At 37.6% G+C, this 9,695-nt stretch overlaps 1 long non-coding RNA gene across 2 annotated transcripts; it reads left to right on the top strand.

The window, feature by feature from the left end:
- Positions 1 to 5,444: 5,444 nt before the first annotated feature.
- On the top strand, positions 5,445 to 8,495 carry LOC114636495. Of its 2 annotated transcripts, XR_003713631.1 has the most exons (3): positions 5,445 to 5,535; positions 7,114 to 7,141; positions 7,831 to 8,491. It is a non-coding gene; the product is annotated as an uncharacterized LOC114636495 (long non-coding RNA). The 2 variants fall into 2 exon arrangements; XR_003713630.1 differs by having other exon boundaries at positions 7,114 to 8,495.
- The last annotated feature ends 1,200 nt before the right edge of the window (positions 8,496 to 9,695 follow it).

Here is a 9,695-nt window from a genome sequence, read left to right as displayed (position 1 = left end):
TGTCAAATGCTTTCTCAGCATCTAGTGAGATGATCATGTGGTTTTTTTCTTTAAGTTTGCTTATATAGTGGATTACATTGATGGATTTCCGAATATTGAACCATCCCTGCATTCCTGGGATAAAACCTACTTGATCATGATGGATGATTGTTTTGATGTGGTCTTGGATTCGGTTTGCTAGAATTTTATTGAGTATTTTTGCATCGATGTTCATAAGGGAGATTGGTCTGAAGTTCTCTTTCTTTGTCGGGTCCTTGTGGGGTTTGGGTATGAGTGTAATTGTAGCTTCATAGAACGAATTGGGTAGTGTTCCTTCTGTCTCTATTTTGTGGAATAGTTTGAAGAGAATTGGTATTATGTCTTCCTTGAAGGTCTGATAGAATTCAGCACTAAAACCATCTGGTCCTGGGCTTTTTTTAGTGGGGAGGCTTTTGATGACTGCTGCTATTTCCTGAGGGGTTATGGGACTATTTAGATGGTTTATCTGCTCCTGGTTTAACTTCGGTACCTGGTATCTGTCTAGGAAATTGTCCCTTTCATCCAGGTTTTCCAGTTTTGTTGAGTATAGGCCTTTGTAGTAGGATCTGATGATTTTTTGAATTTCTTCCGTTTCTGTTGTTATGTCTCCCTTTTCAGTTCTGATTTTATTAATTTGGATACTGTCTCTGTGCCCTCTGGTTAATCTGGCTAAGGGTTTATCTATCTTGTTGATTTTCTCAAAGAACCAACTCCTGGTTTTATTGATATTTTGTATTGTTCTTTCTGTTTCTATTTGGTTGATTTCAGCCCTGAGTTTGATTATTTCCTGCCTTCTACTCCTCCTGGGTGTATTTGCTTCTTTTTGTTCTAGGGCTTTTAGTTGTGCAGTCAACTTGTTAGTGTGTGCTCTTTGCAGTTTCTTTTTGTAGGCACTTAGAGCTATGAGTTTTCCTCTTAGCACTGCCTTCATGGAGTCCCACAAGTTTTGGTATGATGTGTCCTCATTTTCATTGAAATCTAAAAAGTCTTTTATTTCTTTCTTTATTTCTTCCTTGACCATGTCATCATTGAGTAGAGAGTTGTTCAGTTTCCATGTGCATGTGGGTTTTCCATTGGTTTTCTCATTATTAAAGACCAGTCTTAGTCCGTGGTGATCTGATAAGATGCAAGGGATTATTTCAATCTTTTTGTATCTGTAGAGGCTTGTTTTGTGACCAATTATATGGTCTATTTTGGAGAAGGTACCATGAGGTGCTGAGAAAAAGGTATATTCTTTTGTTTTAGGATGAAATGTTCTATAGATGTCTGTTAAGTCCATTTGGTTCATAACTTCTGTTAATTTCAAAGTGTCTCTGTTTAGTTTCTGTTTCCATGATCTGTCCATTGCTGACAGTGGGGTGTTGAAATCCCCCACTATTATTGTGTGAGGTGTAATGTGTGTTTTGAGCTTTAGTAAAGTTTCTTTTCTGTATGTAGGTGCCCTTGCATTTCGAGCATAGACGTTCAGAATTGAGAGTTCACCTTGGTAGATTTTTCCTTTGATGAGTATGAAGTGTCCTTCCTTATCTTTTTTTTGATTAATTTTGGATGAAAGTCGATTTTATTGGATATTAGAATGGCTACTCCAGCTTGTTTCTTGGGACCATTGGCTTGAAAAATTGTTTTCCACCCTTTTATTCTGAGGTAGTGTCTGTCTTTGTCACTGAGGTGCGTTTCTTGTATGCAGCAAAATTCTGGGTCTTGTTTGTGTATCCAGTCTGATAGTCTGCATCTTTTTATTGGGGAATTGAGACCATTGATGTTAAGAGATATTAAGGAAAAATGATTGTGGCTTCCTGTTATTTTTGTTATTAGAGGTAAAGTTATGTTTGTATCTTCTTTTAGGGTTGTTGGAAGATTACCTACTTGCTTTTTCTAGGTTGTAGTTTCCCTCCTTGTGTTGGCATTTTCCTTCAATTATCCTTTGAAGTGCTGGGTGTGTGGGAAGATATTGTGCAAATTTGGTTTTGTCATGGAATATCTTGGTTTCACCATCTATAGTGATTGAGAGTTTTGCTGGGTATAGTAATCTGGGCTGGCAATTGTGTTCTCTTAGTGTCTGTATGATGTCAGTCCAGGCTCTTCTGGCTTTTATAGTCTCTGGTGAGAAGTCTGGTGTAATTCTTATAGGTCTGCCTTTATATGTTACTTGACCTTTTTCCCTTACTGCTTTTAGTATTTTTTCTTTGTTTTGTGCATCTGATGTTTTGATTATTATGTGACGGGAGGTATTTCTTTTCTGGTCTAATCTATTTGGTGTTCTGTAGGCTTCTTGTATGTTTATGGGCATCTTGTTCTTTAGGTTAGGGAAGTTTTCCTCAATAATTTTGTTAAAGATATTTACTGGCCCTTTAAGTTGGGAATCTTCATTCTCATCTATACCTATTATCCTTAGGTTTGGTCTTCTCATTGCGTCCTGGATTTCCTGGATGTTTTGAGTTAGGAGTTTTTTGCATTTTGCATTTTCTTTGACAACTGTGTCAATATTTTCCACCGTATCTTCTGCATTTGAGATTCTCTCTTCTATCTCTTGTATTCGGTTGGTGATGCTTGCGTCTGTGACTCCTGATCTCTTTCTTAGGTTTTCTATCTCCATGGTTGTCTCCCTTTGAACTTTCTTTATTGTTTCTATTTCTAGTTTCAGATCCTGAATGTTTTTGTTTAATTCCTTCTTTGTGTTTTCTTCCATTTCTTTAAGGGATTTCTGTGATTCCTCTTTAAGGGCTTCTATCTGTTTACTTGTACTCTCCTGTATTTCTTTAAGGGAGTTACTTAATTCCTTCTTATAATCCTCTATCATCATCATGAGAAGTGATTTTAATTCTGAATCCTGCTTTTCAGGTGTGATGGGGTGTTCAGGGCTTGCTATATTGGGAGAACTGGGCACTGATGATGCCAAGAAACTTTGGTTTCTGTTGCTTATGTTCTTGCGCTTGCCTTTCGCCATCTGGTTAACTCTAGTGGTACCTGCCCTCACTGTGTAAAACTGGAGTCTGTATTTCCCATTATCTTGCTTATTGCAGAGCTCCTCAGAGTCCAGAGGTCTCTGTGGTCTTATGCTCCTAATCTCCTGGGTGGAAGAACTCCTGGGACTCAGGCCACCTCTTGGATCTGGAAATCCTTCTGCTCTGAGTGCAGTGGGTCCTCGATGACTCAGGATTCAGTTTCTCCACAGGACAGAAGCAGACCAACTCTGTGTCTGCTCCAGCCCAAAGGACCAGGCAAGGGCAGAAGGGAAGTGGAATTCCAGAGGGGCGGGGTTTGGGTAGCTGCTGTGCCCTGGATGTCCCTGTCTCCCAGATGTATCTCTGGGCCTTAGGGAGTGAGATGGAGTTCTTACCAGCTGCTCTGAGTGCAGTGGCTCCTGGATGACTCAGTATTCAGTTTCTCAACAGGACAGGAGCAGACCGACTCTGTTGTCTGCTCCAGCCCAGAGGACCAGGCAGGGGCGGAGGGCGAGCAGGTTGATTTTTAACAGCTCATAAGCAGTTACTGTTTACTGTGTCAGAGTAATCAGGATCATATAGTTTGAGGGACGTTCTATACTGTCTTACATGGCCTGTGAGTACTTTAGGTTTAACTGCCTTACAGAGAGATGTTCACAGAGAACAGAAAGTTGCCTACTTCAGGGGCCTAGGTACTATTGCCATTGAGTACAGAGTAGCAGAGGATTTTTTTTTTAAGTGAGAGATTTGTGTGTGTGTGTGTGTGTGTGTGTGTGTTTTACACATAGGGAGACCAGAGGGGCATTTGTATCTCTCCTTTCACAATGGATTCGGGGCTTGAACTCAAGTTGTTAGGGTCGATGACAAGCACGTTTACGTCTGATCGATCTCACAGGGCCAGAAGGACTTTTGTTTTTTTTTTTAAGTTTATTTATTTATTATATATGAGTACACTGTAGCTGTTTTCAGACACACCAGAAGAGGGCATCAGATCTTATTACAGATGGTTGTGAGCCACCATGTGGTTGCTGGGATTTGAACTCAGGACCTCTAGAAGTGTAGTCAGTGCTCCTAACCACTGAGCCATCTCTCCAACTCAGGACTTTTTTTTTTTTTTTTTAATCCAGAAAGCCTTGTATCTTCCTATTTTAGAGTGTTTCCTCTTCTTTTTCCTCCTCTTCTTCCTCCTCCTCTTAGATTTATTTATTTTATATTTTATATGTTGAGTGTTTTTCCTGAATGTCGTCATGCATCGTATGCATCTTCATGCCCTTGAAGATCTGATGGGGCTATCAGATCTTCTAGAATTGAATTTATAGATGGTTGTGAAGTACTAAGCAGGTGCTGGGAATAGAACCTTGGTCCTCTGCAAGAATGGTAAATGCTCTTAACTGCTGAGTCATCTCTTCAGTCCTTATTAGACTATTTCTTTACTTTTTTGTTGTTTGTTTGGTTTTTTTGAGACAGCATTGAGACAGGATTTCTCTCTGTAACAGTCCTGGCTTGTCCTAGAACTCTGTAGACCAGGCTGACTTAAATCTTGAGATTCTCCTGCCTCTGTCTCCTGAGGACTGGGATTAAAGCCAGTTTAATGAGGATTTTTAGAGGATTTTTTTCTCACTTACCTGGATAAATTACAAACGGAAAGTTACTTACCTGGAAAGACAAATGGAATAAGAAAAATGAAGTTTGAAAATATATGCTCTTTTTTGTTTTTCGTTTTTCGAGACGGGTTTCTCTGTGTAGCCCTGGCTGTCCTGGAACTCACTCTGTAGACCAGGCTGGCCTTGAACTCAGAAATCCGCCTGCCTCTGCCTCCCAAGTGCTGGGATTAAAAGCGTGCGCCACCACCACCCGGTGAATATATGCTCTTTTGCCAATGGTATATTTGAACACATCTTGAGGTAATATCGCTGGAGCTACTATATATCTTTATCTAGAATGCTCTTACATAGGTTGGATTTTTTTTTTTTTTTTTTCTCAACCCCATAGGAAGAACAACAGTGTCAATTAACCTGAACTTCTTGGGGCTCCTAGAGATTGAGCTACCAACCAAAGAGCATACATAGGCTGGTCTGAGGGCCCCAGACACATAAGTAGCAAAGATCTGCCTTGTCTGGCCTCAGTAGGAGGGGATGCACCTAATCCTACAGAGATTTGATGCACCAGGGTTAAGGAATACTGGATGGAAGGGGACTCTCTCAGAGGCAAAAGGGAGGGGAAATGAAGGGAGGAACCTTGAAAGGGAGGAGTGGGATGGTGAACAGCATTTGAGATGTAAATACATAAATAAACTTAAAAAAAGTGTGAGGCAAGGGTAATGAATATAATCTTCTTTTTAAACTCAAAACTGATGTTTCTCATTAGACTTGAAGTAATCCACTTTCAGATTTAAATGTTTTAAATATTAAAATAGTTTGTTCCTGGAAAAAAAAAAAAAGGTTGGATTATTTTTAATGGTCATTCAAAAAGTAATAATTTTCATTTAATTTTACTGCAGGTGCAAACTCGTAGTGCTGATGAACCAATGACAACATTTGTTGTATGTAATGAATGTGGAAATCGGTGGAAGGTATGGCACCCTCTTGCATGTATATCATAACTTACTGTTTCTTTGTAAGCTACGATATAAAATCTGTACCCTCCTAGGACTTGATCTTAGCAACACATATTTTAACACCAGGGAAAAATATTAAATTATTTTCACACATTCCCATGTACATTTTGATGTTGGAAAAATTTATAGAGTTCTATGTTATCAGTGTTTATTTTCAGAATTATAGTGGGCTTAGTTGTGGATTGGTAGCTTTTCAATAAGCCTTTATTTTGCTTCTGTATTTGCGATTGTCTCATACAAGCAAGTTTATGGTTTTGTTTGTTTGTTTGTTTGTTTTTTCGTTTTTTTGGTTTTTCGAGACAGGGTTTCTCTGTGTAGCCCTGGCTATCCTGGAACTCACTCTGTAGACCAGGCTGGCCTTGAACTCAGAAATCCACCTGCCTCTGCCTCTTAAGTGCTGGGATTAAAAGCGTGCGCCACGACTGCCCGGCATGTTTATGTGTTTTTAAAGAACATTTTTTAAGTATTTCTCTAGTCTGATGTTTATTGTATGTGTTCTTTGCTGACTTTACACATGTATATAATGTACTCTAGCTACTCACCCTTAGCCTCTAATGTCTCTCCTACCCAAATCTTCCTTCCCTTCAAGTCCCTTTCTCATATTAATGCTGTTTTGTTTTGTTTTTTGTTTTGTCACCTGAGTTTAACCTGGGCAGTCTGTGTGACTACAGGTTTTGAATTGTTCATTAGTTTCCATTGCTTCTGCCCCAGAATTTACCAATAGTTAGGAGCAAGGAGTAGGGTTCTGTGATTCCCTTCTGACTTCAGATTGACTGTTGATGACACTTTCATTTTTGTACAGGCTAGTGGAAAGCTAATTTTTGAGTGACTTTGTTTTTTAAACTCCCAAACCAAAATATAAAATTAGGAGGATTGCACATCGATTGCAATGTTACTTTTATTATTAATAATGATGGGGATATTAGTAGTGTGGGAACAGGAGATACCCATAGTAGGGATAAGTCTTTGGTGTCACACAATAATTAGAACTCCCTTGCCTCTCACCCCCACTCAACTATTATTGGCATAGATAATACTTAAGCTCCCTGTCTGTCATCCCTCTTTTCCATTCCTGGTGGACAAGCTTGACCTGTCCAGATAGCTCTCTTAGATCTGTTATACGTGCTCAATAGTTTTTAATCACTGCTGTGAGCAAGTATTATATAGTTTGTTTTAATACAAGCAGTTTACTAAAACATGTTGTACCATATGATACTTAATGAATTTAAGAAAGTTTAGTTTAATGTAAAAGCTAATAAGAATTGTTACTTATTTAACCAAGAAACATTAGAGAAATACTTTTAGACCAAGAAACATTAGAGAAATACTTTTAAAACATTTGAAAAACTTTATATATTTGTTCTTTAGTTACATAGTCCTCTCAATTTTATGGTGGAAGGTAAAAGTGAGTGACTACTATACATAAAAATTGTTTTTCAAAAATATCTTTTTAATAAAGTACATAAAATTAAGATATATACACCATTGCTTTTTTAAAAAAAATCTTACAAAATATTTCTTTTGTCTTTGCAGTTCTGTTGAGTTTGGAAGAATTGGCAAGGTATCTGGACCATTAAGAAAAATTAATTTTGTAATTAGCTTTAAAATTAATTAAGCCAGGCAACTCGTTTTCCTGCAAGTGAAATTTGTAAACAGTATACATCCCATGGGTTGATCTTTGCTGTTCACCTGACAGTCTTTCTTAAATGCCTTCTGTGGTCTCAGATCAGCTGGGAAACCATACAATAATTATATAATATGTTGGTTTGTTTTTCTTTTTTATAGGTTGATGTTGCATTTTATTAAATATTAACTTTTTATACTCTAGAACACAAAAATTCTGTTGACCTGTTAATGCATAAAGATAAATTGTACCTAAAAATGTTAAAGGAAGAGAAGGCATAGTATACATTTTAGAGTTACCAAATAGTAGTACTTGGCCAGCTTGTCAAAGTTGTGCGCACAATTTGAACTAGCATATTATTTACTCTTAATTACTGTGCTCACAAACCCTCATATGCTTAGATCTCTTGCATCTGTGACTAACCACAGTGAGTGATCATTTCTTGTATTTCTCATACATGTATGTTACCATTTTTTTTTAATAGATATTACTTTGAAAACTGACTGGGTTGCCATCAGTTTAGTTGACTTTGTGCTATATTTTAGTTTTACAGAATTCTGTTATAATTTCCTAAGCTTTTCACAAAGCCCCTCACAGGTATACTTCTGATGCATTTTCCCCCATAGGAAGACATGCTGTGAAGAAAATGTTAGTATCTTAGTAGAGTTCCTGGAGGCAGCATGACTGTACTCGCACTTGGAAACCTACTGACCAAGGATTAAGCCTGAGAACTGTGTAAATCATTAAGCTATGCTTTTTGCGTATGGAGGTTGTAAAAAAAAAAAAATCCTTTAGACTGAATCTTTTGTGCTGAATTTTTACATGATGTCAAGCCAACTGAAATGTAAGCTGTAACAAGTAGTTCTACAAAACATTTTTCACAATTAAGTTTTACTTTTATTTAAATGTGTCCCACTTATTTTGCAAGTAATAAGCAATGGTTTTCACATTGTCTTCTTGACATAGATGTTCTAATGCATATAGTAAAGGCCACTGTTACAAAGCTTACAACTTAAGTGCTTCTGCCTGTGTTCAGACTTTTATGTAAAGACCACTGCACAAGCTTTGCACTCTTCTATGCTCTGCTTTGCAGATTGTTTGACATAACATAAAAAAACACTTAATATATCCATGTTAAAAGGATTGGTCTATGGGTAATTTCTGTCACTTTAAAAATAAAGTACATTTTCAAAGAATTAATTTAAAAGTAATAAGGTTAAAATAGTCCCAGTTTTAAGTGATCCATTTTAAAATTTGTAAATCAATAAATTTTTTTTTGTTGTTAAACATACCTGTTTTTTGTCATTTATTTTGACGTTGAAACACCTCTGAAAGTGTAAGCCAGCTCCAATTTAAATGGTTTCCTGATGCCCTCTTCTGGCCTGAGTATACTGCACACATGTGGTATATAATCATGTGTAAAACAGCCATATACATAAATAATTATTAAAAGTTAAGATATTTTTGAGGTTGTTGATTCAAAAGGTAAAAGTTTATTGTTTGAGAACATAATAGGTCTAGGTAGAGTAGGCCCTTATCTATCCTGAGACCATGTCAGCAAACATCAGAACCTCAGTATGTTTTTGACTAGGCACATCTATCCTTGCTTTTGCTGCTGTAAATGTTCTAGTTAGCCACATGTTACAACTTTTGGCTGGAGAACTGTGATGGTTTGAAGGAGAATGGTCCCTATGAGCTCATGTATTTTGAATGCTTGGTCCACAGTTATGGAACTGTTTGGGAAAAATTAAGAGATGTGGCCTTTTTGGAGGGTGTTTGCCATTGGAGCTCGGGTTTGAAGTTTCAAAAAGAGAGTTAACTGTCTCCATGAAGCTTATGGATCAAGATGCAAACCCAAAGATACTGCTCAGTGCCATGCACGCTTTTTTTTTGCTGTGGTCCTTTGCCATGGTGATTATAAATTAGCTGTCTGGAACTATGACCTTCAATTTTTTATTTAATAAATGTTTTATTATAGAAATAACAAAGTAACTAAGACATGAAGTAAGTTATGGGTCTAGGAATGTTCTGTAATTTTCAGGCAAGGACTCCCAAGCTATGCCTACTTATTGGTCTGTGTGTGAGGGCAGTTTCTATCCTGGGATTGACAGATATAATTCCTTTTGCTTTGGGACACTCTTGTTAACATTTGTCAGTATATAAGTTCATTTAATAAAGGGATCCTTGGTTACTGATTAAATCAAAGAATGAAGTTTTATTATTGAAGAGAAAACATGTTTAAACTTGTTATATCAAGAGTCACCAAGGTAGGGCTAGAGAAATGACTCAGCAGTTAAGAGCATGTATTGCTTTTGCAGAAAACCTGAGTTCAGTTCCAAGCACACATGTTTAGCTGGCTCAGAACTATCTGTAACTCTAGCTCCAGGGGATCTAACATCATCTTGCTTCTGTAGGTAGGGGACTCATATGCACCTATCCTCTCTCCTCCCCTCTCCCCTCTCCCCTCTCCCCTCTCCCCTCTCCCCTCTCC

This window comes from Grammomys surdaster, unplaced genomic scaffold (assembly GCF_004785775.1).
Source record: "Grammomys surdaster isolate TR1022 unplaced genomic scaffold, NIH_TR_1.0 124342, whole genome shotgun sequence".
Classification (NCBI taxonomy): Eukaryota; Metazoa; Chordata; class Mammalia; order Rodentia; family Muridae; genus Grammomys; species Grammomys surdaster.
The sequence above is the reverse complement of the archived record's forward strand: the minus strand, read 5'-3'. Positions and strand labels throughout refer to the sequence as shown.